The sequence below is a fragment of the Meriones unguiculatus genome, chromosome 2 (genome assembly GCF_030254825.1).
Source record: "Meriones unguiculatus strain TT.TT164.6M chromosome 2, Bangor_MerUng_6.1, whole genome shotgun sequence".
In the NCBI taxonomy this organism is placed as follows: Eukaryota; Metazoa; Chordata; class Mammalia; order Rodentia; family Muridae; genus Meriones; species Meriones unguiculatus.
In genome coordinates this window covers 80940405-80966156 of record NC_083350.1, presented here as the reverse complement: position 1 = coordinate 80966156, position 25752 = coordinate 80940405, and positions in this window count along the sequence as shown.

Genomic DNA, 25752 nt, shown 5'->3' with positions numbered 1-25752 from the left:
GGGAAAATACAGACAGGTGAAGGAAATCAACAAAATGTTTCAAGATCTGAAGATAAAATTGGAAAAATTAAAGAAAACACAAATGGAGGAAATCATGGTGAACCTAGGAAAGAAAACAGGAACTACAGAGGTAAGCATAACCAACAGACTACAAGAGATGGAAGAAATAATCTCTGATGTGGAAGATACAATACAAGAAATTGATGTACCTTCAAAGAAAATAAATCTAAAAAATTTGTGACACAAAACATCCAAGAAATCCAAGACAACATAAAAAGACAAAACCTAAGAATAATAGAAACAGAGGAAAAATAAAATTCCCTCCTACAAGGCCCAGAAAATATTTTCAACAAAATCATTGAAGAAAATTTCCCCAACTTAAAGGGGAGGTCTATAAGAATACAAGAGGCCTACAGAACACCTAACAAAATAGACCAGAAAACAAAATCCTCCTCCCACAAAATAATCAAAACAGTAAGTATCCAGAACAAAGAAAAAATACTAAAAGCTGCAAGGGAAAAAGGCCAAGTAACATATAACGGCAAACCCATCAGAATCACACCTGACTTCTGAACAGAAACTACGAAAGTCAAAAGAGCCTGGATGGATATCATGCAGACCCTAAGAGAACACAAATGTCAGCCTAGACTACTGTACCCAGCAAAACTCTCAGTCCTCATAGACGGAGAAAACAAGATATTCAATGACAAAAACAAATTTCAACAATACCTACACACAAATGCAGTGTTACAGAAGACACTAAAAGGGAAAATACAACCCAAGAAAACTAAACTACATTCAAGAAAACACAAGAAATAAATAACTTCACTACAGCAAAACAAAAAGTTGCCAACCACAGAAACAAACTACCATGACCACCATCAATATCAAAGGACCTAACAGCCACTAGTCATTAATCTCCCTCAACATCAATGTACTCAATTCTCCAATAAAATGAATCAGACTAACAGAATGGATGCTTAAACAAGACCCAATGATCTATTGTATACAAGAAACATATCTAAATCACAAAGATAAATATTACCTGAGAGTAAAGGGCTGGAAGACAGTTTTCTAAGCAAATGGACCCAAGAAGCAAGAAGGAGTAGCCATTCTAATATCTAATAAGAGATTTTCAACCAAAATTATTCAAAAGAGATAGAGAAGGACACTTCATACTCATCAAGGGAAAAATCCACAAGGAATATATCACAATCCTGAACATCTATGCCCCAAATGCAAGGGCACCCACATTTGTAATAGAAACATTAATGAAACTTAAACTTAAACAGCTGGGTCAGAGAAGAGATAAAGAAAGAAATTAAATACTTCCTAGCATTCAATGAAAATGAAGACACAACATACCCAATTCATTGTGGGACACAATGAAAGCAGTGCTAAAAGGAAAGTTCATAGCACTAAGTGCCTTCAAGAAGAAATTCGAAACATCTCATGCAAGCAACTTAATGGCTTACTTAAAAGTCCTAGAAAAAAAAAGAAGCAGACACACCAAAGAAGAGTAGATGGCTGGAAATAATCAAACTCAGGGCTGAAATCAGTCAATTAGAAACAAATAAAACAATTCAAAGAATCAATGAAACCAAGAGCTGGTTCTTTGAGAAAATAAACAAGATAGACAAACCCTTAGCCAAACTAACTAAAAGACAGAGAGACACTATCCAAATCAACAAAATCAGAAACAAAAAGGGTGATATAACCATAGACACTGAAGAAATCAAAACAATAATTAGGTCTTACTTTAAAAGCCTATATGCCACAAAATTTGAAAATCTAAATGAAATGGACAGTTTTCTTGACCGATTCCACATGCCAAAGCTGAATCAAGACCAGGTAAATCAATTAAATAGTTCTATATCCCCTAAGAAAATAGAAGCTGTCATCAAAAGTTTCCTATGCAAAAAAAGCCCAGGGCTAGATGGTTTCAGTGCAGAATTCTACCAGACATTCAAAGAAGAGCTAACACCAATACTCTTCAAAATATTCCACAAAATAGAAACAGAAGGAACACTACCAAACTGATTCTATGAAGCCACAGTCACCTTAGTACCTAAACCTCACAAAGACCCAACAAAGAAAGAGAATTTCATGAACAAGATATTCATAGTCCCTCATGAACATCGATGCAAAAATGCTCAAGAAAATACTTGCAAACCGAATGCAAGAACACATCAAAGATATCATCCACTACAACCAACTAGGCTTTATAACCCAGGCAGGAAAGTGTGGTTCAATATAAAGAAATCCATCAATGTGATCCACCACAGAAACAAACTGAAGGAGCAAAATCACATGATCATCTCCTTAGATGCTGAAAAGGCATTTGACAAAATCCAACAACCATTCGTGTTTAAAGTCTTGGAGAGATCCAGGATACAAGGCACATAACTGAACATAGTAAAGGCAATATACACCAAGCCTATAGCCAATATCAAACTCAATGGAGAGAAACTTAAACCAATCCCACTGAAATCAGGGACAAGGCAAGGCTGCCCACTCTTTCTGTTTCTCTTCAACATTGTTTTTAAAGTCCTTGCTAGGGCAATAAGACAATTGAAGGAGATCACTGGGATACAAATTGGAAAGGAAGAAGTCAAAGTATCACTGTTTGCAGATGATATGATAGTATACCTCAGTGACCCCCAAAATTCTACCAGGGTAACTCCTACAGCTGATTATCACCTTCAGCAAAGTGACTGGATACAAAATTAACTCAAAAAAATCAGTAGGCCTCCTGTATACAAAAGGGCTGAGAAAGAAATTAGGGAAACAAAACCCTTCAAAATTACCACAAAGGACATAAAGTACCTTGGTGTAAACCTAACCAAGCATGTCAAAGACTTGTACGAAAACAATTTCCAATCTCTGAAGAAAGAATTAGAAGAAGATATCAGAAGATGAAAAGATCTCCCATGCTCATGGCTTGGCAGGATTAATATAGAAAAATTGGTAATCTTACCAAAAGCAATGCAATTTCCATCAAATTACCAACACAATTCATTACATACATTGAAAGAATTCTCACTTTCATATGGAACAACAAGAAGCCCAGAATTGCTAAAACAATTCTCTACAGTAAAAGATCTTCAGGAGATATCTCCATCCCTGTTCACAAGCCATAATATAGAGCAAAAACACTAAAAACTGCATGGTACTGGCATAGAAACAGATTGGTGGATCAATGGAATTGAAGAGAAGACCCTGACATAAATCCACACAGTTATGGACACCTGATTTTTGACAAAGATGCCAAAACCATTCAATGGAAAAAAGACAGCATCTCCAACAAATGTTGTTGTCTAACTGGATGTCTACATGTAGAAAATGCAAATAGATCCATACTTACCACCCTGCACAAAACTAAAGTCCAAGTGAATCAAAGACCTCAATATAGAACCAGACACACTAAATCGCTAAGAAGAAAAAGTGGGGAAGAGCCTTGGACTCATTGGCACAGGAAACAACTTCCTGAACAGAACACCAACAGCACTGGCTCTAAGAGCAACAATCAATAAATGTGTCCTCATGAAACTGAAATCTTCTGTAAAACAAAGGACACTGTCATCAGAACAAAATGACAGCCTACAGATTGGGAAAGGATCTTCACCAACCCTACATCTGACAGAGGACTAAGATCCAGTGTATATAAAGAACTCAAGAAGTTAAACAGCAACAAATCAAGTAATCCAATTAAAAAATGGGGAACAGAGTTAAACAGAGAATTCTCAATAGAGGAATGTCGAATGGCAGAGAAACACTGAAAGAAATGCTCAACGTCATTAGTCATAAGGGAAATGCAAATCAAAACGACCCTAAGATTTCACCTTACACCCATCAGAATGGCTGAGATGAAAAACTCAAGTGACAACACTTGCTGGAGAGGTTGTGGAGAAAGGAGAACCCTCCTCCACTGCTAGTGGGAATGTAATCTTGTACAACCACTCTGGAAATCAATCTGGCGCTTTCTCAGAGAACTAGAAATAGTGCTTCCTCAAGATCCAGCTGTACCACTCCTAGGCATATACCCAAAAGAGGCTCAAGTACACAATAAGGACATTTGCTCAAACATGTTTGTAGCAGCCTTATTTTTAATAGCCAGAAGCTGAAATCAGCCCAGATGCCCCTCAGTGGAGGAATGGATACTGAAATTGTGGTACATCTACATAATGGAATATTACTCAGCAATAAAAAACAAGAAAATCATGAAATTTGCAGGTAAATGGTGGGATCGGAAAAGATCATCCTTAGTGAGATATTCCAGAAGCAGAAAGACACACAAGGTATATTCTCACTCATATAGACATATAATATAGAAGAAACCCACTAAAATCTGTACACCTAAAGAATCGAATCCAGTGGGAGAACTCTTGCTAAAATGCTGAATCCCTATCCAGAAAGGCAAAGAGAATGGACATCATAAGAAGGAGAAAAGAGGGACAAGTCTGAGCCTGGCACAGAGGACCTCTGAAAGGCTCTGCCCTGCAGACTATCAATGTAGATACTGAGACTTATGGGCAACCCTTGGGGAGAGTGCAGGGATCTTAGGAAAGAAGTGGGAAACAGTAAGATCTGGAGAGGACAGGAACTGCACAAGGAGAGCAACAGAACCAAAAAATCTGATCACAGGGGTCTTTCCTGAGACTGATACTCCAACCAACAACCATGCATGGAGATAACCTAAGATCCCTGCACAGGTGTAGCCCATGGCAGTTCAGGGTCCAAGTAGGTTCCATTGTAATAGGGACATGTCCCGACCCAGGGGACTTCAACGAGGTTCCTAAGGAGGAGATTGGAAGGAATGGGGGAGGGGAGGAACAAGAGACGCAGGAATGAAGGCCAAGTCTGTTCGTCTGATCAAAGTCTCGTTTATTAAAAATGTTTACCCAACTTATATAGGGAGAAGGCAGGAAAGGTGGAAGGTTAATTTACTGCTGAAGGAGATAGGGAGAGTGCTTTCATGGATTAAATATTGTACCTGCAAGATACTGTAAGGATGTTTTCTTAAGATATCTCATGGATGCTCTAAAACTAACAGATGGATGTCCTCACAAATCTATCACCCATGATTTAGGGTCCTAGGTAACTCTTTCACTAAATAGCTTTAGGTCTCCACTAAATGACCATTGCTCACTACTTGGCTTTGGCTTCAATAACTACCTTTGTCTCCACTAGATAGCTTTGACTCACTAATTGACTTTGGTTTCAATAGGTAGCTTTGGCTCCAGGTAGGAACAGTGACTGCCTCTGACATGAACTGATTGGCCTGCTCTTTTTTACCTCCCCTGAGGGGGGAGCAGCATTACCAGGCCACAGAAGAAGACAATGCTCCTGATGAGACGTAATTGACTAGGATCAGAAGGAAGGAAAAGAAGTCCTCCCCTATCAGTGGACTTGAGGAGGGGCATGCATGTAGACAGTGGAGGAAGGAGGGATTGGGAGGGGAGGAGGGAGGGAACCACAGGGGGGATACAAAATGAATAAAGTGTAATTAATAAAGAATTAAAAAAACCAAAATATCCCATTATAAAATTAGCTTTTTATTCTTTTTTTGTGACTCATATCCTTTTGCCTGTATTTCATCACCTCATTACCTAATATTACCCTTTCTTTGTCCCTTTCCAAAATTTTTATTTATTACAATTTATTCACTTTGTATCCCAGCTGTAGCCCCTCTCCCTTATCACCTCCCAATCCTTCCCAGTTCTCCTAACATGCACCCTCATTTTTCCACCGGTAGGGGAGGTCCTCCTCCCTTTCTATCTGACCCTAGCCTATCAGGTCTCGTCAAGGCTGACTGCATTGTCTTCCTCTGTGTACTCTTAAGGCTACCCTGTCCTCCTCTCATGGTGTGGTGGTCAAAGAGCCAGCCACTGAGTTAATGTCGTAGACAGCCCCTCTTCTTATTAGGGAACCCACTTCGATACTGAGCTGGCATAGGCTATATCCATGCATGGGCCTTGGTTGGAGAATCAGTCTCAGACAAGACCCCTGTGCCTAGATATATTTGGTTCTTGTGGAGCTCCTGTCCTCTTCCGGTCTTACTAACTCCCCCTTCTATCATAAGATTCCCTGAACTCTGCCCAAAGTTTGGTTATGAATCTCAGAATCTGCTTGAAACACTGCTATTTAGAATCTTTCAGAGGCCCTCTATGGTAAGCTCCTGTCCTGTTTCTTGTTTTCTCCTACTTCCAATGTCTATCCTTTTTGTCTTTCTAAATGAGGATTGATCATCTTACCCTGAGTCCTTCTTCTTGTTTAGCTTCCTTAGGTGTACAGATTTTAGTATGTTTATCCTATCTTATAAGTCTAGTACCCACTTATAAGTGAGTATATACCATGTGTGTTTTTCTGCTTCTGAGATACCTCACTCAGGATGATCTTTTCTAGGTCCCACAATTTGCCTACAAATTTCATGATTTCCTTGTTTTTAATTGTTGAGTAGTATTCCATTGTGAAAATGTACCACAATTTACTGTATTTTTTTAATGGCAAAAATAAACCATGGATAATGCTCCTGATGTTGATAAGAATTGCATCCTAAGCAGAAACTTCTGAAGCAGAAGTCAGTTTCTGCAGCAGCAAAATAATCCATACAGACAAGTGGTCACTATTTACACAACTCACAGGTATGTGCTAGATTGTTAACATTGTACATGCATTTAGAAATATATATTCGAGGATTTAGGAAATTGACTGTTCAGTTAGACTTAATTCTATGAGATTTCTTTGGGGATAACTTTCAGATATCAACAATTTCTGCTGATTTCTTTACTGACTTAAATCAAGCTCAGGAAATTTGTTAGGTCTGTCTTCTGTGCAAGCCTCTGACTTACTATTTTTACTAGATCTTTAGATGGGATTCATTACACATATCAAGGTCTTAGTCTGAGTCTTACAGAGGCTGAAAAGGTCACTTAATGGCTTAATACTCATTGTTACATGTAAATTTTATTAAGTAATGGCCACATGTCAAAATGCACTTTGGTATTTTAAAGTTCAGAGTATGATTGTTTATTTTTACACAGAGAAAATATTTCGTCTTATTTTCTTTAGTTCATTTTTCCTTAAATGATTAAAAAAAATAGAAGGCTAAGTAGGTAATCATTGACTAGAAAATCAGGCTGAGAACAATTATGCATATTACATAGAATTATGAAGATGCTGTAATTTAATCTATTATTTTGTAAAGTTACCATAGTTAATCAAAACACAGTTTATGATGCATGTCTTCTATGGAATATAAGTAGTAAGAAAGAATGTTTTAAAAGTAAATTATAAATATTTTATTATTTTATTTTACATGTTGTATATATTTTTAATAATGTGCTTTACTTTAAATGGCAGCAAACACCTTTACCTGCTGAGCCATCTCACCCGTGTTGATGGAGCAGATATATGTGAGCAATATCATCTATGAAACATGCCAAGCAAAACTAACTTGAATGTAGCAAGCCTTCACATCAAACACACAATGTCTTTTTATTTATTATCTTTTAAGTATATGAGTGTTCTGCCTCATAACTATCATTGACAACTGTAGTTGTAGAGTGAGACAGTCAGTATAATACAACCTAGTTTCAAATTCCTCAAAATAAATGCCTTGAATATAAAATGAGGTCTACAATGTGTAATTAGAGTCACCAACACCACTCCCTGATGGCTGTGCTTTTCTCCTGCAGTAGAGGTCACATTTTACAATCGTGACTGCACAGATAAGTTGTTCCAGCTCTTCTTACGAATCTTAAAAGAGCTTATTAAACAATAACCTCATCCATTATGCCATGCTCCACTTTGGAATGGCAGAAGAATTCAACCCTAGCAAGCCATTGCTTGCTCACCCTGTTTGAGAGTGTGGTCTTGGCTTGGAGTGGTTGACATAAGTCACCCTCTTGACAGAAAAAATGGCATTTGTTTAATTTAAATGGCACTCTTCATGCTGCCTTTTGTCCTAAAGCACTATGAGGTTAATTGAGCATATATGAAAAATTAGCTCATCTAAAAGTCTCTGTACTCTAAATCAGAATTATTAATCCAACATTCTTCATTTGGAGTCTCAACATATCTTTTCTGAGATTTAATCATGTAGATACAGAAAAATGCTAATAATAATAGCCCAATTTAAAGATTTTATTGCTAAAAATTTTAGTGTAGTCAAATCTAACAAACTTCAAATTTTAACCATGGGAACATGAGTTTCCTATCTATTCTATTTATGCCATTACATGGAGAGAAAAATGTGAAAGAGGTCTTATCAGCAACTTTTAATTTTCAGGTTTTGCTTATGACCTTCAAAACCATTCCACAGTAAATGTAATCTTAGATTTCATGAATGCAGTGTCTTTCATTTTTACATAGATAACAATGCACCCCAGACTTCGTATCTTATAGCATGGCAATTAAAGCCACGTTCTTTGTGCTTCCATATAGTAAGTAATTACAGAAGTGACTGGAGAATTTCTGTAGAGGATTAGTTTAATTTATCAGGCAGTGACTATTGCAGAATAAATGAGTAGAGGCACTCTTCAGCTAATTTGCTCCACTCCATACTGAAACTGAACACAGAGAATGACTGGAATGACTTACTACAGTAGAGTGAATCACAAATCCTCTGATGAAGTGCAGTCTAAAGGTAAGACTGCCACATTAGCCCAGGGACCTGAAAGGACAGAAAATCCTATTGTACTGCCTCTCAACAATGCCATTATTTCTCTTCTAAAGTCCAGTGTACATTGCAATTAGTACATGCCTTTCACACAAACTGGGTGTTATTCAGATTTCCCTCTCTGTCAGAAGTACTTTGTGCTTGAGTAAGGATGCCCCCGTAGGCTCATTTATATGAACGTTTATATGAATCCTTCTTCATTAGGTAGTGGAACTCTTTTATGATTTATTTATCAATTATTATTATTTATCACATTTATTCATTTTGTATCCTAGTTGTGGCCCCCTCCTTTGTCTCCTCCCAATCTCATCCTCCCTTCCTCTTCTCCCACTATGTCCTCCCCTAGTACACTAATAGGGGAGGACCTCTTCCCCTTTTTTCTGATTGTAGCCTATTAGGTCTCATAAGGACTGGATGCATTGTCTTCTGCATTCTGTCAAGGCTGCGCCCCCCAGGGAAGGTGATCAGAGAGCCTGCCGAGTTCATGCCAGAGACCTAGATGTCCATCAAAGGAGGAATGGATATAAAAATTGTGGTACATTTACACAATGGAATACCACTCAGCAACTAAAAAAAAGAAAATGATGAAATCTGCAGGCAAATGGTGGGAACAAGAAAAGATCATCCTGAGTGAGGTAACCCAGAAGCAAAAAGACACACATGTGTATATACTCACTCGTATATACATACATGTGCATATACTCACTCATAAGTGATTATTATACATATAATATAAGATAAAATCACTAAAATCTATAGTACCAAAGATGCTAAACCATAAGGAAGACCCTGGGGAAGATGCTCGATCCTCATTCAGAATGGCAAACTCTATAGACATCAGAAGCAGGAGAAGACAGGGAACAGGACAGGAACCTACCTCAGAGGTCCTCTGGTAGTGGAACTCTTTGATAGAATTAGAAGAATTAGGAGTTATGGACTTGATGGAAGAAATAAGTCATTGTGTGTGGACTTTGTGGTTTCAAAAGTCCATACCAGACCCCCTCTCTCCATTGATAGTCTGTAACTATGTAATCATAGTAAGTGTAATCCTCTTGCCTTATGACTATGCTGAGATTGTAGACACTTATAGCTCTACCAATCTAAGAAGATCATTCTTTTATGAAAAAAAAAATACAGCTCTGTGGCAAAGCAGATGCCTGAAATTCTAAGTTTAACCTGCATTAACAAAAAACTAACCAACAAAAATTAATTGATTGGGTCATGAATTATGAAGGAAAAAGACAAAGAATATATACAATTTATAATATTTCAGTATTAGAATGCATTGCTCATGTGTTACAAAGTTTAACATCTCTATATCTGAATCAAATAGTACTTCTGGGGGTGGAGTAAATATATTACTAACTATAATATATTTTGGCTTTGAAAACATCAACCTGAATTTCATAAACTCAATCACTTAGTTAAAGGCAATATTGCTCAGAATCAGATAATTCTATAGATCAAAGTATATAGTCAAACAAAGTCAACATATCCACAATCAGTTAGGCTTAATACAAGTTTTTAAATTATATTTTTATTTATCAAATATGATCTAAAGATCTCATTCCAACATGGAAAAGCTACCATAAAATTGTTTTTAGATGCTTAGAAATGTTTTCACATTGAGTAATCACCAATTAACTGGAAATATTTATTGCATTTATTATGAGAAAAAAGTGTGGTGTACTTAGTTTATCTAAATACTCATTTTAAAGGTTTTAAAGAAGAAAAATGTGCATTTTGTTTCAACAGTGAAGAATAGACAAAAATTAGGAAACATTTGAAAGGCCAAAAGAGTGTGCTAAGTATTACTGTCAATCTAGACTTTAATTTTTTATGTTTAAGAATGCAATAGTTCAGATGCATAAAGCCAAGCATCTGCAGAGTTACAATCTACCACTTGAGGGTAGGTGTGAATGAAAAAAAAAAAAGACAACACAAAATAATATGTTTGTTTTTGGAAAAGTAAAAATAAGCTCATAGAAAGCATTTTCATTTCTTTCTGACTGCGTGGAGATAACTAGAAACATCTCAAACTTCTACTTTGTCATTATCCAGCTAGTCAGAGATTGGTTATGCTGGGAGTCAGATCAGCAAGCCATGTGGTCTCAATACATAGGTGTACTCAGCCTTCAAAAGACAAAGTATCCAAGATATGGTAGAGTAACATATTACATTTACATTAGCTCTGCTCTACTGAGGTACATTTTACAAAGAACAGGGTTTTGTAGTGTTTCTAAATTAGTTTTGAAATGTGAGCATAAATGTATCACTATTTGATCTCACTATACAGTGATATATACAGTCAATAACATGTCACTATATGCCTACAAGTACACTACTTTATACAAGTAAGAATGCATAGTAATGAAAACATCTTTTGCTAGATAACTTACATACGTTAGTACATGTACATGTATTTTGTAAAAGTAAAACCAAAATCATACCTAAAAATGAGTCAATGTTTAAAATGACTTTGACTGAAAATCAGTGATTTTTTAAATATTAATAATACCAATAGAATTAATATAGCTGAAGCTGTATTTTTTTTCTAAAAGTAAAATACATAAGTCAAGATAAAAAGAATTTATAAAGATCAGCATGTTTAGAAACAGGAGAGGAGCCTACCATAGAGGGCCTCTGAAAGACTCTACCTAGAAATGTATCAAAGCAGATGCTGAGACTCATAACCAAACTTTGGACAGAGTGCAGGGAATCTTATGAAATAAGGGGGAGTTAGTAAGAACTGGAGAGGACAGGAGCTCCACGAGAACCAAATATATCAGGAACAGGGGTCTTGTCTGAGACTGTTTCTCCAACCAAGGCCCATGCATGGATATAACCTAGAACCTTTGCCAAGAAGTAGCCCATGGCAGCTTAGTATCCTAGTGGGTTTACCCTAGTAAGGGGAACAGGGACTGTCTCTGACTTGAACTCAGTGGCTAGCTCTTTGACCTCCCCACCCCCTGTGGGAGGAACAACCTAGCTAGGCCACAGAGGAGGACATTACAACCATTCCTGGTGAGACCTGACAAGCTAGGGTCAGATGGAAGGGGAGGAGGACCTCCCCTATCAGTGGACTTAGAGAGGGACAAGGAGAAGAGCAGGGAAGGAAGGCCGGATTGGATGGGAATGAGGGAGCAGGGTCCAGCTGGGATACAAAGTAAATAAAGTGTAATTAATATAAAAAAGTATATAATAGACAATATTCAAGTTAAGTTTGTTTTAATTAAGCTGAAAATTTAATGTATTTTGAAAAATGTGTTCTTATAATCCTAGCATTTTATATAAAATAAGCATTAATGGATTAAAAAAAGATCATCATGTTCTTAGTATGTTTCAAACTTAATATATATCATGATATAGTGAAAACAAAATGCTTTGAATATCCACTCTATCCTACTGCTGATGTATTTCAATATCATTCAAATATCTTAATTTATATGGTATTTCGATATGTACACAGAGATAATATGACATGAATATTTTAGAATTTAGGCCAAGGTATCAATATCCTATTCAAAAGATGTTCTTAATTAACATTTCTTATAATTTGGTAATCACTTTTCTTTACATGTTTTTCTTCTGGCTCATACTTCACTCTTCTCTAAGATCTTACAGGTATTAAAACCTCCTTTTCAGGTATTACTCAAAGAGAATCAGTCACAAACTATGAGCCTTACAATTATAGAATTCTGATGGCTTTCTTCAAGATAAGGAGTGAGAATAGTCAACTGGTGTCCAAACCTTCAGTTCCATCTCTTATCTAAGCTACTGTCTTTTACTTTCTTCTATACTTTTTGTATTTTTATACATTTCAATTTTACAAAGACTCTATGTTTATATTTTTACTAGTAAAATAGACTTATTTTGAGGGACTCAAAAACAAATGCATTGCCATCTTGAAAGAGAAAGCATGGTTTGTTGTCTTATTTCAAGTACTCATCTTTGCTAAGCATATGGGAGAATAAATAGAACTAAGATGGAGGCTTTGGTTGTAAGAAGATTGCAGTCTAGTTGAAGGTAAAGTAGTTCATGAGAAGTTGGAGCAGATGAAATTGAGACTAAAGATGAAGGAAGAAATGGAAGGACAAAAAAGGACTGAGGAAAGTAAACAGAAAAGAAGAAATTAAGAGTTTATAAAAAGTGATTTTTCTTTTTTAGCTTTGAAACACAATGGGCATTTTTAAGACTTTTGGGTCTGCTGCCCTCTCTTTCTATCAGACGCTGTACCTCTCCCAGTGAGTATATTTCATGACACAGAGGCCTACATCTTTAGATTTAATATTTTCTAAAATATGGTTTTCTATTTATTAATTATTAAAGATGGAAAATATATTTATGTTACATGTTAGTGTGCTTTATTGAAACACAGTATGATAATATAGAATGTCAAATACCTTTTTAGATTTTTATTTGGTGAATTGTGTTTAGAGAAAAGTACAAGAGTTTGCTTTTGTTTTAAACCTAGACTTTAAGTGACAGGGGAAGTATAAAAACTTTCTTCTGTTACTCTAATTACCTTACATGTGCTTTCCTATAACACTTCCTCCTCCACATATTTTTTGAAATGAGATTAAAGTAGAAAACAACAGAAAATAAAGGAAGTAGTGGAGATAAAAAGATAAATTGATTTTAGTACGTGTAGCCTATATTATAAGTCTAATATCCACTTATAAGGGAGTATATATCATGTGTGTCTTTCTGCTTCTGGATTATCTCACTCAAGATGATCTATTCTAGTTCCCACCATTTGACTTCATTTTTCATGATTTCTTTGTTTTTAATTGCTGACTAGTATTCAATTGTGTAAATGTACAACAATTTCTGTATCCATTCTTCTGCTTAGGGACATCTATGCTGTTTCCAGTTTCTGACTATTACAAATAAAGCTGCTGTGAACATAACTAAGCAAGTGTCCTTATTGTGTACTTGAGCATCTTTCAGATATATGCCCAGGAGTGGTATAGCTAGATCTTGATGTAGCACTATTACTAATTTTCTGAGAAAGAGCCAGATTAAAGACCAAAGTATTTTCAAGTTTACATTCCCACCAGCAATGTAGGAGGGTTCCCCTTCATCCATAGCCTCTCCAATATGTGTTGTCACCCGAATTTTTTTTAATTTTTAATTTAACTTTTATTAATTACACTTTATTCCTTTTGTATCCCCCCATAGGCCCCTTCCTCCTCCCCTCCCGGTCCCACCCTCCCCCCCCCTCTTTTTGCATGCATGCCTCTCCCCAAGTCCACTGATAAGGGAGGTCCTCCTCTTCTTCTTTCTGATTTTTTTTGTTGTTGTTGTTGTTCTCAATGCAGTTTATTCAGGAACCTTGAACAATCTTCTGACCCTGGGGAAAGCCAGCCCACAGCTTAAAATAACCTCTGGATAGCCAACCCCAGTGTGCCTCGTGGGCAATGCAGAAAGGTCCACATACATGGAAGCAAGCCAGATCCTCAGCCTTAGCCAAATATGGAGTTGTTTGTGGCAGAGAGCACGCACCATCGGGAAGGTGGAAGGCAGAAACCAGCTCCATCTTTAAGGCGTGGCATTACGCAGCTCTCTAAAGTTCCCCCTTTTTGTTTTAGACGCATCAGGCAAGAGTAGAGGTCTGATCTCTGATATTAGAAATAAATTGGGACTTTGTACCGATGTTCATCCACCCAAAGAGCATCAGACCCGTCTGATACCTTTTTCTGAGAGGTGGGACCTGGGGCATCAACCCACATGCAATAAGACATGCTCTTCTCTGGGTCGAAAGCAGCTGACCTCGCATCCTGAGCGTAACATTTTAGCTTTTTATGGTAGCCAACCATGCTTGGGGAGACTGTCCTGCTTCAATGGCTGTAAAGGCCTGAATGATCATGGCTTCATTACGCTGTTGTGAGACTCTAATCTTGCATATACACCACAGGCAAACCAAGGAGACCACACCAGAAGGCCTGCTAACGCTCCCATGCCCGCCCATTCCTTCAGATGATTCATGGCTGCAGCAATCCATGATGATAATCCTGTGGCTAGTCCTGCGTCCACTCTGGTAGAATTTGCCGTAACAGTGGCCACTCTCAGCTGTTCCATCATAGTATCGAATTCTTCAGTCCAATTGCCTAAAATATAGCTAGACAATTGTTTAGACAGGTTTGCAGCACGGGAAAAATTCTCATATTGTATGCTAGTGACACAAAGTCCAGCATACTTCCATTGACAGCCAAGTTGAGCGATTTGCCATAGGGTATCAATTTGCTCCTGCATGAGGTCACTCCTCTGATTGAACACCATCAAGTCTCCTTTTAGTTGAGCATTAATTCCTTTTTGTATATCTAAAGCATGAGCTACATTGGCTAAAAGATTATTTAGGGTCTGAGTAGTCTGCATAGTATGACTCATGGCTATGCAGCCACTTTTGATGTGAACTGATGGACTAAGATCAGAAAGGAGAGGAGAACCTCCCCTATCAGTGGACTTGGGGAGTGGCATGCATGCAGAAAGGAGAGGGAGGGTGGGATCGGGAGGGGAGGAGGGAGGGGCTTATGGGAGGATGCAGAATGAATAAAGTGTAATTGATGAAAAATAAAAAAAAAGAAAAGATAATTTAAGAACCTTAAATGACTTTCAAAAGTGGAGGAAAACATGGAGTTAGTCAATTTACATGGAGCACATCTCACCCCTGGGGGCAATGGTCTCCTGAACCTACTCAGACCTTGGACACCACCACTGCTAGTTCTAGAACTGATGCAGGATGTTCCAACGAGGGGGTTAAGGCTTCTCATAATATTTCCTATAAGTCCACACCTGTTTGTTTATAACCCATTCAATAATAACAATTTTTATTCATTGTTAGCCAGATAGAGCCAAGTAATTGTGGTAATGATACTTGCTTTTTTGCCCAATGCCGGAATGCTAGTGAATTTAGGTATGCCCTGGTTACTCGCATGCCTCGCTGGGTGCCTGTGCCCGTTGATGCCCCTCACGCTATGACTCTCTTCAGACAGAAAAGGGATCTTGTAATTACAGCCGCCATTGTCACCCGAATTTTTGATCTTACCCATTGTAATGGGTGTAAGGTGAAATGCCAGCGTCGTTTTTATTTGCATCTCCCTGATGGCTAAGGACATTGAGCATTTCTTTGTTTCTCTGCCATTTGATATTCCTCTATTGAAAATTCTCTGTTTAGCTCCGTACCCCATTTTTTAATTGGATTGCTTGATTTGTTGTTTTTTAACTTCTTTATTTCTTTATATATTCTGGATATCAGCCCTCTGTCAGATATAGGGTTGGTGAAGATCCTTTCCCAGTCTGTAGGCTGTTGTTTTGTTCTGACAACAGTGTTATTTGCTTTACAGATGCTTTTCATGAGGTCCCAATTATTGATTGTTGATTTTAGAGTCTATGAAAAGAAGTAGCTATAAAATATCTTCACAAACTGGTGATTAAAGAAAAGGTTCAGAGTGAAAAGTATGTTCTTTGCACACAGATCTGTTTTAAGTGAGAAAATGTAAAAGAAATTAATATAGTTGATGAAAATCAGGCTTATATAATGACATCATAAAAGAAATGTGTCTTTTTATATTTTTCAAGCATTTTTGGTTCTTTTAAAAAATATTTTAAAAGTTTTTTCATGTTATATCCTTATTGTATCCTCATCTCTTATATTATCCCATTCCACATTCCCTTCCTCTTCCCCCTCATCTCCTTCTCTTAGTCCTCTGAAAGGGGAAGACCTCTTCCCCTACAAAGTAACTCCAACCTAACAAGTCTCATCAGGACTGGATGTACTGGATTCCTCTGAGGCCTGGCAATACCACCCTGCAAGGCAGAAGTGATTGAGGAGCAGGCAACAGAGTCCATGTCAGAGAAAGCCCCTGTTCCCCTTACCTGGACATGAAGAATGAGCTGCTTATAGTTTACATCAGTGCAGGGGTTCTAGGTCCATCCCATGCCTGATCCTTGGTTGGTGTATCAGTCTCTGCGGGCCCTCCTTGGCCCTGATTTATTGGCTCATTTGGTCTTCTGGTAGAGATTCTGTCCCAGAAGGAACAGGAAATAAATCTTATACATATTTGCTGGGTAAGGGGATAGAGAGTGTTTCTCACAGAGAAAAATATGTAGTAGGTTATGGAATTTGCCATCATGTGACATAATGAGAGAGAGAGAAATAGGGAGAGAGAGAATTGCAAAGAGAGGGATGGAAGGACGCAGGGAAGTACACAGAGAGGTAAAAAAAACATTTACAGATAAGTATACATTTATACATAAATATACATACATATAAATAATTTCCAGTCCAATATATAAATAAAATTCTGACTTTACCTTTTCTTCTCATTCAATCAAATTGATCTGATAATGGGAACAGGAGGTAAAGTATATGTTTATGTATTTATATTATGTTCACCTTCAGGTGGAATGACACTCATGTTGTAGAATTGTTTTCAGTAGTATCACCTATGAGAGAAATGTAACATAATTAAAGCTGATATTTTGGCTTTGTGGATATTCCTTTAGTTATCTATTTAAGACTGTTGTCATTAGATAGCCTAAGAAAGAAGAAACAGCTGCCTGCATCCATGATTTAAAAAAAGGAGTGAAAATTGTCTGCTTCTTGCACTTTAATATTCTGAAATATATGAATACTATGGTCATAAAATTCATATTAAAACTTTACACCTTGTAAATAACTGTGTTAAGATCATAGTTTGGAACATATGACTGTTTATCACGTATTATAAAGAAACCTCCTGAAATGAATGTATTAAGACCCGAAACTTTGTTTCTCAAATAAGAAAGTTATCATGCTCTCTTATTATATTGAATTTCATACTTGAAATACATTATTTTCTGTTTGACTATGTAGTTCTGCCACTTAAATTTGTTTCAGTTTAGTTCCAGTACTCAGTTCTAAGACTCCAGTTATTTATTCAAATGATCTAGTCTTTTAAAAAAATCCCTGCAACAAAGTCTTATAAAACAATTCTACAGATACCCTTCTACAAATGTGTTAAGAATAACTGGTAAGAGCTCTTTTAAAGTGAAACAGTAAAATAAAAGCTTGCAGGTAGATAATTCACTGCAATAATGTCCTGTTAATGTATAAAGTAGTTTATCTTCTTCAAGTGTTGCCACTCTTCCTAAAAGATGGTTTTCCTGTTCCTTTTATATTGCTTTGGTTCTGTTGATCTATTAAATTGAAGATTGCTCTTCAAGTAGGTCAAAGTCTTATGTATCTGCTTTACAAGATGGAGGTAAGAGAAATATTGATTTGCTTCATTACTCTGTGTGTCTCTCTCTGTTCCTGTCTTTCACTTTCTCTCTGTGTGTGTTTTATGTGTGACATACCCATTAACAATCAATATAAGATAAGATGTGAATGCCAATTTTTATTTTACTTGAAAGTAAACTAAGAAACAACATGTGTTTCTGTTTTGTTTTGCTGTTAATTTGGTACTATCTCAATTCTTTTTTACATTAAATTTTTTATTTTTTATATTAATTACAGTTTATTCTCTTTTTATCCCAGCTGTAGCCCCCTTCCTCATTCCTAATCACACCCTCCCTCCCTCATCTCCTCCCTTACCACTCTCCAAGCCAACTGATAAGGGACATCTTCCTCCCCTTCCTTCTGACCATAGCCTATCGGGTCTCATCAGGACTGGCTGTATTGGCTTCCTCTGTTGCCTGGTAAGGCTGCTCCCCTCTCAGGGGGAGATGACCAAAGAGCCAATCACTGAGTTTATGTCAGAGACAGTCCCTGTTCCCCTTAATATGGAACCTATTTGGATACTGAGATGACCTGGGCTACATCTGAACAGGGGTCCTAGGTTATATCCATGAATAGACCTTGGTTGGAGTATCAGTCTCAGAAAAGTCCCTGTGCTCAGAATTTTTTATTCTGTTGCTCTATTTGTGGAGTTGCTGTCCCCTCCAGGTCTTACTATCTCCCCCTTCTTTCATAAGATTCCCTGCACTCTGTCCCAAGTTTAGATATGAGTCTCAGCATCTGCTTTGATATACTGCTAAGTAGAGTCCTTCAAAGGCCCTCTGTAGTAGGCTCCTGTCCTGTTTCCTGTTTTCTCCTTCTTCCAGTAACCATCCCATTTGTCTTTATGAGTGAGGATTGATCAACTTACCCAGGGTCCTCCTTCTTCCTTAGCCCTTTAGGTGTAAATTTTAGTATATTTATCCTATATTATATGTCTAATATCCGCTTATAAATGAGTATATACCATGTGTATCTTTCTGCTTCTAGGATACCTCACTCAGACTGATTTTTTTTTCTAGATCCCAACATTTGCCCTCAAATTTCATTATTTCCATGTTTTTAAATGCTGAGTAGTATTCTATTGTGTATGTGTACCACAATTTCAGTATCCATTCCTCCACTGAGGGGCATCTTGGTTGTTTCCAGGTTCTGTCTATTATGAATAAAGCTTCTAAGAACATGGATGAGTAAATATCCTTGTTGTGTACCTGAACATATTTTGGGTATATGCCTAGGAGTGGTCTAGCTGGATCTTGAGGAAGCAATATTCCTAATTGTCTGAGAAAGCACCAGATTGATTTCCATAGTGGTTGTACAAGTTTACATTCCCACCAGCAATGGAGGAAGGCTCCTCTTTCTCCACATCCTCTCCAGCATGTGTTGTCATTGAGTTTTTAATCTTAGCCATTTTGATGGGTGTAAGGTGAAATCTCTGGGTCATTTTGATTTGCATTTCCCTGATGATTATGTACGTTGAATATTTCTTTAAGTGTTTTTTCTACCATTCTATATTCTTCCTCAGAGAATTATCTGTTTTAATTGGATTACTTGATTTCTTGTTCTTTAACTTCTTTCTCAAAAAAAAAAAAAAAACAGAATTGCCAAAGGATCCTGTACAACAACAGATCATCTGGCGGTCCCTGACCTCAAACTGCAGTATAGAGCAACAGTAATAAAAACTATATGGTTCTGACATAGAAACAGAATCGTGTATCAATGGAAATGAATAGAAGACCCAGAATTAAACCCACACACCTACAGATACTTCATTTTTGACAAAGTAGCCAAAACCATACAATGGAAAAAAGAAAGCATCTTCAACAAATGATGCCGGTCTAACTGGATATCTATATGTAGAGAAATGCAAACAGATCCATATTCATCACCCTGCACAAAACTAAAGACCAAGTGGATCAAAGACCTCAACATAAAACTAGACACACTAAACTGGTTAGAAGAAAAAGTGGGGAAGAACCTTGAACTCATTGGCCTGAGAGACAACTTCCTCAACTGAATACCAACAGCACAGGCTCTAAGATCAATAATCAATAAATGAGACCTCATGAAACTGAAAACTTCTGTAAAGCAAAGGACACTGTTGTCAGAACAAAATGACAGCCTATGGACTGGGAAAGAATCTTCACCAACCCTTCATCTGACAGAGGGCTGATATCCAGAATAAATAAAGAACTCTCTCACTTCTAACAAATACATTTTTTTCTTTTATTTCTGAGATATTAATGCAATTTCATCCTCATACCACTACGCTTCTTCCCTGGGAAACATTATTTCTCCCACTTTCAGCATTTCTTAATTGACTATATTTTTTTTTTTTGTAAAGGATTATATTCCGTTGAAGTTGTCCATATTCTTTTGGATATGACTGTTGTTAGTGTCTATGTAGGAATCATATTCAGGTTACTATGTTAGTGAGACTTTTCCAGTATAGCTCCTGACATTGCTGGGATTTATTGATCCTTCAAGATCAATAAATTTTGTAACTCTCAGTAGTTGACCAGGATTTGGGAACGAGGTAAACATTACACATTTTTACTATTTTTTCATTTGTTTCAGGACATTTATGTTGCTTCTACCCCATAGATATCATGATCAGTGCAGCAGTGACCATATCTGAGGAAGTACTTGTGGAGTAGGATGTCAAGTCCTTTGGGTGTATGACAGGAAGTGTTATGCTGTTTCATGTATGGTAGAGTCATTTTAGATCTTTGACAATTCTTCATTCTGGCTGTACCAATGTGTAGTTCCACAAAGAATAAATGAATCTTCCCCTTTACCCTCTCAACCTCCTTCAGCCTTTACTGTTTTATTGTTCTTTGCTATTCTGCAGAGATTTTTATTTTGATAAAAATCTTGAAGTTATTTATTTGCTTGTCCCTAATCTCTATGGAAAATGAACATTTTTGAGATATTTCATAGCCATCATTGTTTTGGGGTTGTGGGGAGGCTAAAGTAGAAGCTTCTCTTTTCTTTGAAGACTCGCTTTTGTTATGTGAAGTTTTGCTGGAGGTTGGCTTGTGAGAGGCCATGTGATGTTTTACTGTGAGCTCTCATGTGCAAAAGGGCATGACTTTGGCCAGCTGAGAACATTCATAGGTGTGACATTCATAGTGTGACATAACTTTTCAGATTGACATCGCTTTGTTGATCTTCATGCTTTGACACTTGACTGAAAACACCACATTCTCAGCTTAAAGTAAAACATCACATGACAAAACTCAGTCTTCAAAGTCTCTGGCAGTGGCAGGCTCTTTGGTCAACTCCCTCTGGGAGATGCAACCATGCCAGGCCACAGAGGAAAGTGACGCAGCCAGTCCTGATGAAACCTGATAGGCTATGGTCAGATAGAAAGGGAAGAGCACCCCCTCATCAGTGGACTAGGGCAGGAGCATAGAGGGAGAAGAGGGAGGGAGGATGTAATTGGGAGGAAAAAAGGGAGGGGGCCACAGCCAGGATACAAAGTGAATATATTGTAATAAATAATAAATATATAAATTTTAAAAAGAGACCAGAAACTTTCTCCATTTCCCCCTTCCTATTTCCATGAAATAAATGTTTTCCCTTTAGCATTAACAATTTATACACAATAAGAATAATTATAGGAACCATAAGACTTGAACTTTACATCAAACAATAGAGAAATAAAATAACATTAAATTCCTATTGATATACAATACATAAAATGGCTTTTAAATTTCCACTGTTACACAAAATAACCTTAAATTTTTATTAATGTACAATAGTTACACAAAATAACCTTAAATATCTCTCAACATAGAATACAAAATAACTTTATATTTCTATCACTATACATTAATCTATAACAAGGTAAAATATCACTTCAAAGGACCAAAAACATCTTCCCCACCTTTTGGAAATGCTGAAGCCCTGTGGCAAAGATATCTTTTGGGTGCCCTGTGAATACTGGGTATGTTGGCCAAGTTTCAGAAAAGCTAACTGTATCTTTTTTGTTCATTATCTGTATTTTCTGTCCAGTCTTTGTGATGTCTGTCTTTGGGCTAGCCCTTTGAAGATGATTTGCATGCAAATTTAGGAAAAATCAGTAATTGAAGCAATTTGTGAGAGTGAATCACCTGGGCTATTTGTTTTGTGAAGACACTCATGTCTCTGGTTATAGGAAGCTTTCCATGGTCAGATCTAATCTTTATAAATTTTGTTGGTAACCATGTTTCATCATTCCCTGTAGATATATAAGCATAATCATGTCCCCATCTCAAAATAATTGCAGTTTTCCATTCTAATGTTACCACATCCTTATAGTATATCGCTTGTCCTAGTCCTTCAGTTTTTTCTATAACCCAATATCTCTCAGCTGCTGTTATTCTTTTTTTCATCAACATTAAAAAAATTAGACTTAACAAAGCATTATTTAGTCTGTCCTTGGGATTTTTACTCTTCCTTTTTGTCTAATAATCATCTTTTAAAAGATACAATTGGCTCTTTCTACAATTGCTTGTCCTGTAGGATTCTGTGGAATACCCAAAATGTGCTTAATATTGTAATACGAAAGAATTGTTTCATCTTCTTGTATACATATGAGGGAGCATTATCAGCCTTACTTTGTACAGGTATCCCCATAATTACCATTATTTCTAACAAAAAGTTGCCTTTTCAGTACCTAAAGCAGTTGCCTGTTGAAACCCTGAGTGTATGCCAATGGCATGGTGTATATACCATTTTTTTAAATCTGAAAAAAAATACATCTTCCAGATATCATTTTGTTTGGTGCCCCTAGGTTTACTACTAGGAGGTAATGGAATTTGGTTGTATAAAGAATATGTACACCATTTTAAAATTCTTTCTTTTGTTTGTTGCCAAGTGTATAGAAATTTTATTGTCTTTAAATCTTTCTTGACATTTTGTTTCTCATGAAATTTGGAGACTTCTAACACATTCCCTATTAGCAGTTGGTCAATTTCTTTATTTCCTTGTGCCAATGGACCTGACAAACCTGTATGAGACATATTAGTAATATATAATGGATAGTTTCTACTTCTGATGGCCTGTTGTAATCGCATAAATAATGAGGTAATTTCTGAGTTATCAGGAAAAAAATTCAGCAGTCTATATATGCAAAACAACTCTTTCTGCATATAAAGAATCAATAATTATATTAAGAGATTCAGGAAAATATAATACCATAAGGATTGCATACAGCTCTGATTTTTGAACTAAGGTATATGGACTTTTGATTACGTTGCTTATTTTGTCTGACTAATAACCTGCCATTCCCTTCCTGTTTGTATTAGTATAGAATTTTGATGCCTCTGGAATTGGTTTCCTCTTTACAATACATAATAGAATCTAATTAGTTATTTTTTATAAACTAAATATGTGTCCTTTGGGATATTTATTATTAATTTCTCCCAAGTAGTTACTACAACGTCTTGGCCAATATTCATTGATCACCCACAATTACATGATCTCAGTATAAGTAAGAGGTACCACAATTTTGGCTGGGTATGTTCCTGACATTTGATATAGTCTTATTCTACATTTTATAATTAATTCAGAAATCTTTTCAATATATGTCTTCAATTTTTTACTTTGTTCATGTGCTAAGAAAATCCATTTCATAATATTTTCTTCCCTTTGCATAATGAAGACAGTAGGATCATGAGTGGAAGGCAAAATGACCAAAATGGATCAATTTGATACCCATAAGCATCTTGCAGTCTTTGTTTTACTCATTTTTAACTCTTTTTCTGCTTCAGCTGTTAAATATCTTGGACCTTTTTAAGTTTAAATCTCCTTGTAATATTTGAGAAAAATTACTTAATTCAAATATACTCAAGCCAATTGTAGGCCTCAGCCAGCTATTATAATTTTTGAAAGTCATTAAGAGTTTGCAATTGGTCGCTATGGATCTATAACTTTTTTGGTTGAATTTTTTGTTGACTGATTTTATGACACAGATAATTAAGAGAATTTTCTCTTTGTATTTTTTTCTGGTGCAGTCTGTAACCCCTAACTTGGCAGAATTCTTTGTGTTTTCTTAAACATTTTTTCCAAATTATCTGTATCAGAATCAGCCAACAAAATATCATTCATGTAATAATATATGATAGATTGAGAAAATTGCCTATGAATTTCTAACAGTTGTCTCACAAAATATTGACATAAAGTTGTACTATTTCACATTCCCTGTGGGCACACCCTCTAATAGTATCTCACTATTGGGCCACTATTGTTCAGAATAGATACTGAGAAAGCAAACCTTTCCCTATGCTACTCATGCAAGGGTACTGTGAAAAAGCAATCTTACAAGTCAGCTAGTATTCTAGACCAAGATCTAGGTAACACAAAAGGTAAAGGAAGCTGAGGCTATAAAGGAATTACTCTATTGATAGCTCTTAAATCTGTTATCATCCTCTGTTTTCCTGATTCATTTTTTTGCAACAAACACAGGGGAATTCCATGGACTGGTAGACTCTTCTGTATGGTGAGCCTCCAGATAGTCTTTTACCAGTTGTTCAAGTGCTTGCAATGTTTCTTTTGTTATTGGCCATTGCTCTTGCTGCACAGGTCTTTTTGATATCCATTCAGGGGCAAGACAACAGCAGTGACCCCTATTATAGATTAGGAAACTCAATTTCTGTTATGTCCTGTGTTTGGACAATGGGCATAGCTTGTGCTTGTTCTTGATCATCTGTACCAACACCTTCCCTGGGAGCATCTACTATCTCATCCCCAGTTTCCTCATTTGCTATCTTTGGGTTTGCAGGGTATTAATATCAGTACCAGATTGTTGTAAAACTTTCCTTCACCATAAATTTATGGGTATAGAAGCCATAGGGTCTCAAGTTCCCTGTTTGCCCTTCTGATTCGACACATTTAAATCATTGGACACTTTGCCTTATTTTTGATAATTTACCAGTTTCTAAAAACTGTGTACAAACCTTCTGTAGTGGCCAGTCTGGATTTCAAGACTTTTAGCAAAGAATATTGACATCAACTGTATCCACCAAGTTTCTATTTCAACACCATTCATTTGTACCATTAATTTGGGTCTCTGATCCTCAATCTCTGTTTGCCAGAACATACAATTTCCAATACTCCCCAAAGCCCCTGTTCTTTCTGCTGGTGTGGACTTGCCTTTGATGTAAGAAAACAGGAACAGCTGAGCAATTCTATTTTCTGCAAGTTATTTTCTGCATTAACTTGCATCTCCTTTTCCACATATACTGTTATTTTAATTTCTTCCTTCAATCCCCATCTATGATACCTGGATGTATAATAAATCCTTGAGAAGTTAATCCATTTTTCCCAAGATTATTCCTACTGTCCCTGCAGGTAACTAACGATAAACACCAGTGGCTATCAAAATTTGGGGTTAGTGTAAGAGGTGTATCTGTGGCTGGATTCAAAGCCCCACTACTTCAGTTGCATGCCTTAGATCATCAACACTTAATTTTGAATTCCCTGATACCTCCTGGGTGACTGAAAAGAAAAAAAATTGGCTTGTATTACATGTTGCAGAGCCTTGAGCCAACAGGCCCCTTTGTTCATTTCCCAATGGGAAGAGATTAACTTGTATATCTATCTCTTTTGTACTTACTACATTCCATAGAACAAAGTTTTCCTGTGCCATGGTGGCTACAAAACTCTGGAAGCTTTTGCATAACACTGCAGCCAGAAACTGCCTGTTCTCTTTTACAAATATAATTTTTTTTAGAATCAGTGTGCCTACTGTTTTGAATCCTGAAGCTTCCAGTCTTAGTGTTTCTTTGAAAATGGCCAAATTCACTGCAATTACAACAATGGGCAATTT